Consider the following 4961-nt stretch of genomic DNA (forward strand, 5'->3'; position numbering starts at 1 on the left):
GTAATTGGGAAGGTTTATATCCAAAGACCTGTCGTGCACTGTTTCCGTCTTGGTGTTGACTGTAACTCTTCAGTCGCTTTTCCCAAAGAGAAATCATGTAACACTTGTGTGCCAATAAGTTCGGAAAAAGTTGCTGGCATCAGTAAATTAGAAGGGTACATACTAGATACATTCCAGGCATTGTACGGCATGAAATATAACTCATAAACTGTTGAAGGTGGAGATATGGACCATGAGAAGAATAAAGGACAGCATAATGTAAAACAATGTGAAGACTGATTTAGTTTAAAATACGACTGTGCAGCTTCGTATAGCTCATAAAGTTAAAAACTGAAAAATTGAAAAAGTGTGCTAATGATATACTATTTTCCTGCTATTGTGCATTATTCTATAACTATTTCTCTATTAAATGATGGCCATGTTTTCCTTTGAAATTAGTATATGTTTATGAAACAATTGTCCCGACTTTAAAAATGAAATACTTCCCTTTCAGCAAGATCCCTGTAATCGCATCTAAAAATACATACATACACACCATTGAGATTGTGCACTATGTTTCTACAATTAAGGGCCAACGCGTGAAATTAAAATGTTTTGTGCGTTTTTCTGAAAAGCAGCCTCTGTGGACATGCGTTGCTTTTGAAATCAGCGATTCTTTTAGATACGAGACTTTCTATTAACCTAGATTTCTTTAATGTGCTCCATTTGTGAGGAAATCCTATGGAAAACTAAAATAAGTTTTATCATAAAATCCCAGAGTATGAGTAATTAAAATTCGAGAATCAGTTGTGAACGTCACCGGACAGCAGTTTAACTATTAAAAGCGTAATTAGTCACGCAAAATATATAAATATATGTCAAATAATCTCACATATACTCTTATATCATGTTGAATTATCAAAGAAAACCAGTTTTGTATGCATTATATCAACAAAAATGTTCAGTTTAAGCATTCAAATTAGTCATCACAGTCTTCTCCAGTTAGCCTAACTAACTTCATTCAGAATAATACTTCCTCGAATCTCCATGAAGATAGAGAGATCGTTTCCCGGGTATCCTAATAATTATACACCGGGCTTCAGAATTCTTAAAATTACAAAGAGACCCGTTCTTCTCGACAGGAGGTTAACCACTAATCTCTTCCTCCTTGGTTCTTTTGTTCAAGAGTTGTAAGCGTGGATGATTTCTTAATAACAATTTCTTGTCCATTTCATACCGTCGTATTTTGATCAGCTTCTTGCCGTCATCATGTTTCGTCTTGTATGCTTTCTCTGTCAAAATCTGACCTCTCCTTCCCATTGCTTTTTGTTGCGACCATGGAATAGGATCGAAATTATGGCAAAAGTTTTTTTGTGTAACTACATCAAGGTGACGTGTATACCTATGTATTGCCCCGGATTTTTCTTCGAATACCCCCACGTATTAATTCAAGAGGACAAACAATTGCTTCCTTTGCTCGCCAGACAGATGCTCTGGGTCTTTTGTTTTCAGTTGCACTTGTGTCGTATCTCGAAAGCCTTACAGTCCAAAGTCGGAATGCCAATCAGAAAAAATCGCCGTGAGCGCAGAAGCAATCGTCCCAACGACGCACCCGTTTGCTAAAACACGGTGTCCTGCTGCGTGACGAAGTCCATATCTGCCTGCTGACAGGAATCGCCAACCCTACAAGGCGTTATTAGGGGGCCGAAGCCGTGAAAATCACATGGAGAGACATCCGGACTACATGGTGGGTGCTCGAGTGTGTCTCACTTCAGATGGCTTAACCTGTTCGTTAACGAAATTTGCGGTATGGGGACGTGCGTTATCATGAGGCAGCAGAATCCCTTGTCGCACACCGTCCCACAACGGTGGTTTCCGAAGAACATGCTGCCCAATACACGTACTTCATTCTCCGATGAATGTCTACCGGTATTTGTCTTTCGGCAGCCAAGAAAAGAATAACAGCACGTTGGTCCTGTTTGGACCTATTTGGTAATAATATCGTCATAGTTCACGTTTCCGCATTTACCGCACGCAGATCGGAAAGATGGGAATGCCGCACCAATCCCTTGCGTTCGTGTCGGTGCTTATGTATTCGCATCGAGTTGCTTATACGCGGCACCAGTGTCCTCAGACGAAAACGTTTTGATTGTGCCCTTTGACTTCCTCGACAGTGCTATCGTTCTGCAACGTTCTTTGGCAATCAAGTTAATCAGAGTACCATGGGAGAACTTTCTCAACTTTTGCTCTTGTGCCATCGATCAGAAAGGAGATCTCGCTCGTAGGAAAGTCGGTCATTATGATCTTCTCTCAGATAAACACAAAACCCAGAATTCAGTACAAATGTAGAAAGTCTTCCAGAAGTCGAGGTACACGACATCAACGTACACGCAGTAGAGTTGGGCAACTAGCTTAAAAACCTGTAGATAAGATAAAGAGGATATAAAATCCTACGAAACTGTGCTCCTTTTAGATTCTTTGGGTCGCTGGTTAACAATCCGATATTGGAATTACAAAACAGAAAATGGCGGATCCAGTTTGGCGAATCGAAAATAATTCGAGAAAATAATTGGGTATTAAGTATTTTGAGATCATCGATGACAAATTAGAAGTAGAAATTTCCGTATTGCCGCTATCAGATTGTCCACTGGGAGAAGCTCTTTTACCTCAGGTGGTATCTGGCATCTTCACTTGTATGTTCTTGACTCTCGAATTGGACGGATCCGAAGACGCTAGAAGCCGAAGGAATTGGACACACATCATTGTCTCACCGGGACATTTGCGTTTTGAAATCTTCTCGGTAACGCCGTCTGTCCTTATCCCTAGCTTTCTGCAATAGCCGACCAATTGGCAACGAAGCAACTTCCATTATGGCACATCTGTGAATCCAAACCACCTAGACTGTTGTCAGCATCCGACATTAACTCCTCCCGAACAGGCCATGAAGTCCCAACGGCACCGATCGGCCGCCGTGTCATCCTCAGCACACAGGCGTCACTGGATGCAGATATGGAGCGGCATGTGGGCAGCACACCGCTCTCCTGGCCGTGTGTCAATTTCTGAAACCGGAGCCGCTACTTCTCAGTCAAGTAGCTTCTCTGTTTGCCTCACAAGGGCTGAGTGCACCCCGCTTGCTAACAGCGCTCGGCAGACCGGATGGTCACCCATCCAAGTTCTAACCCTGCCCGACAGCGCTTAACTTCGGTGGTCTGACGGGAACCGGTGTTACCACTGCGGCAAGGCCGTTGGCAAGCGTCCTGCATTACTGCTGAATATTCTGAGTCCGGTCTTATTGGCATCTGACCTACAAGAATTATACATTACTTTCAGCGTTGTTGACAGACATTCTTTAGTTCCTCTGTACAGAATTCGAATAGTCCTGCGACATTTCGCGAAAGAAAGCAATCTTACTATCGGAAATTTTAATGTTGTAAAAGGTAATTATTTGGCAATTTGCGAAAAAAAATAAGGGCACGATTCCGGAAAACTCACACAGATCTCTACAGAAAACCTGTAAGTAGGCTGTTTATGTTTTCATATTGGCAACGTTACGTAGCGCTCTGTATGAAAATCACTGGCTGTGCTGTGTGCAGCCTGTGGCTAGTTTGCATTGTTGTCTGCCATTGTAGTGTTGGGCAGCGGCAGCTGGATGTCAACAGCGCGTAGCGTTGCGCAGTTGGAGGTGAGCCGCCAGCAGTGATGGATGTGGGGAGAGAGATGGCGGAGTTTTGAAATTTGCAAGACTGTCATGAACTGCTATATATATTATGACTATTAAGGTAAATACATTGTTTGTTCTATATTAAAATCTTTCATTTGCTAACTATGCCTATCAGTAGTTAGTGCCTTCCGTAGTTTGAATCTTTTATTTAGCTGGCAGTAGTGGAGCTCGCTGTTTTGCAGTAGTTCGAGTAACCAAGATTTTTGTGAGGTAAGCGATTTGTGAAATGCATAGGTTAATGTTAGTCAGGGCCATTCTTTTGTAGGGATTTCTGAAAGTCAGATTGCGTTGCGCTAAAAATATTGTGTGTCAGGTTAAGCACAGTACTGTATAATTGTAAAAAGGGGACGTTTCAAACCTTAATAACATTTTTTGTGCAGATAATATCTTACGATATAATTGCAGTAATGAAGGACTCATTTTTACTGTGTGTCACTGCCGCACGGTAGAAAAATTACCACCCGCTAAAAACGTGCAAATATGTGCTCACAGATATATTTGAATTTGTTGACTGTACTAATAGGTAGTAGGAGGGCATTTACAAAAGTGGAGCCAAGCAGGGGACGTTTTCTAACCAAAAATTTCGGATAATATCGGTAACAGTTTAGTTGTAATTAAATATACACTACTGACCATTAAAACTGCTGCACCACGAAGATGACGTGTTACAGACGCGAAATTTAACCGACAGGAAGAAGTTGCTCTGATATGCAAATGATCAGCTTTTCAGAGCATTCACACAAGGTTGGCGCCGGTGGCGACACCTACAACGTGCTGACATGAGGAAAGTTTCCAACCGATTTCTCATACGCAAACAGCAGTTGACCGGCGTTGCCTGGTGAAATCTTTTTGTGATGCCTCGTGTAAGGAGGAGAAATGCGTACCATCACGTTTCAGACTTTTATAAAGGTCGGATTGCAGCCTAACGCGATTGCGGTTTATCGTATCGTGACACTGCTGCTCGCGTTGATCGAGATCCAATGACTGTTAGCAGAATATGGAATCGGTGGGTTCAGGAAGGTAATACGGAACGCTGTGATGGGTCCCAACGGCCTCGTATCACTAGATGACAGGCATCTTATCCGCATGGCAGTAACGGATCGTACAGTCACGTGTCGATCCCTGAGTCAGTAGATGGGGACGTTTGCAAGACAACAACCATCTGCACGAACAGTTCGACGATGTTTGCAGCAGCATGGACTATCAGCTCGGAGACCATGGCTGCGGTTACCCTTGACGCTACATCACAACAGGAGCGCCT

The 4961-nt window shown here is 42.7% G+C and overlaps 1 pseudogene; it reads right to left on the reverse strand.

The window, feature by feature from the left end:
- Positions 1–3111: 3111 nt before the first annotated feature.
- LOC124735546 lies at positions 3112–3229 on the reverse strand (annotated as a pseudogene).
- Positions 3230–4961: the final 1732 nt, after the last annotated feature.

The sequence above is a fragment of the Schistocerca piceifrons genome, unplaced genomic scaffold, assembly GCF_021461385.2.
Source record: "Schistocerca piceifrons isolate TAMUIC-IGC-003096 unplaced genomic scaffold, iqSchPice1.1 HiC_scaffold_1682, whole genome shotgun sequence".
NCBI lineage: Eukaryota > Metazoa > Arthropoda > Insecta > Orthoptera > Acrididae > Schistocerca > Schistocerca piceifrons.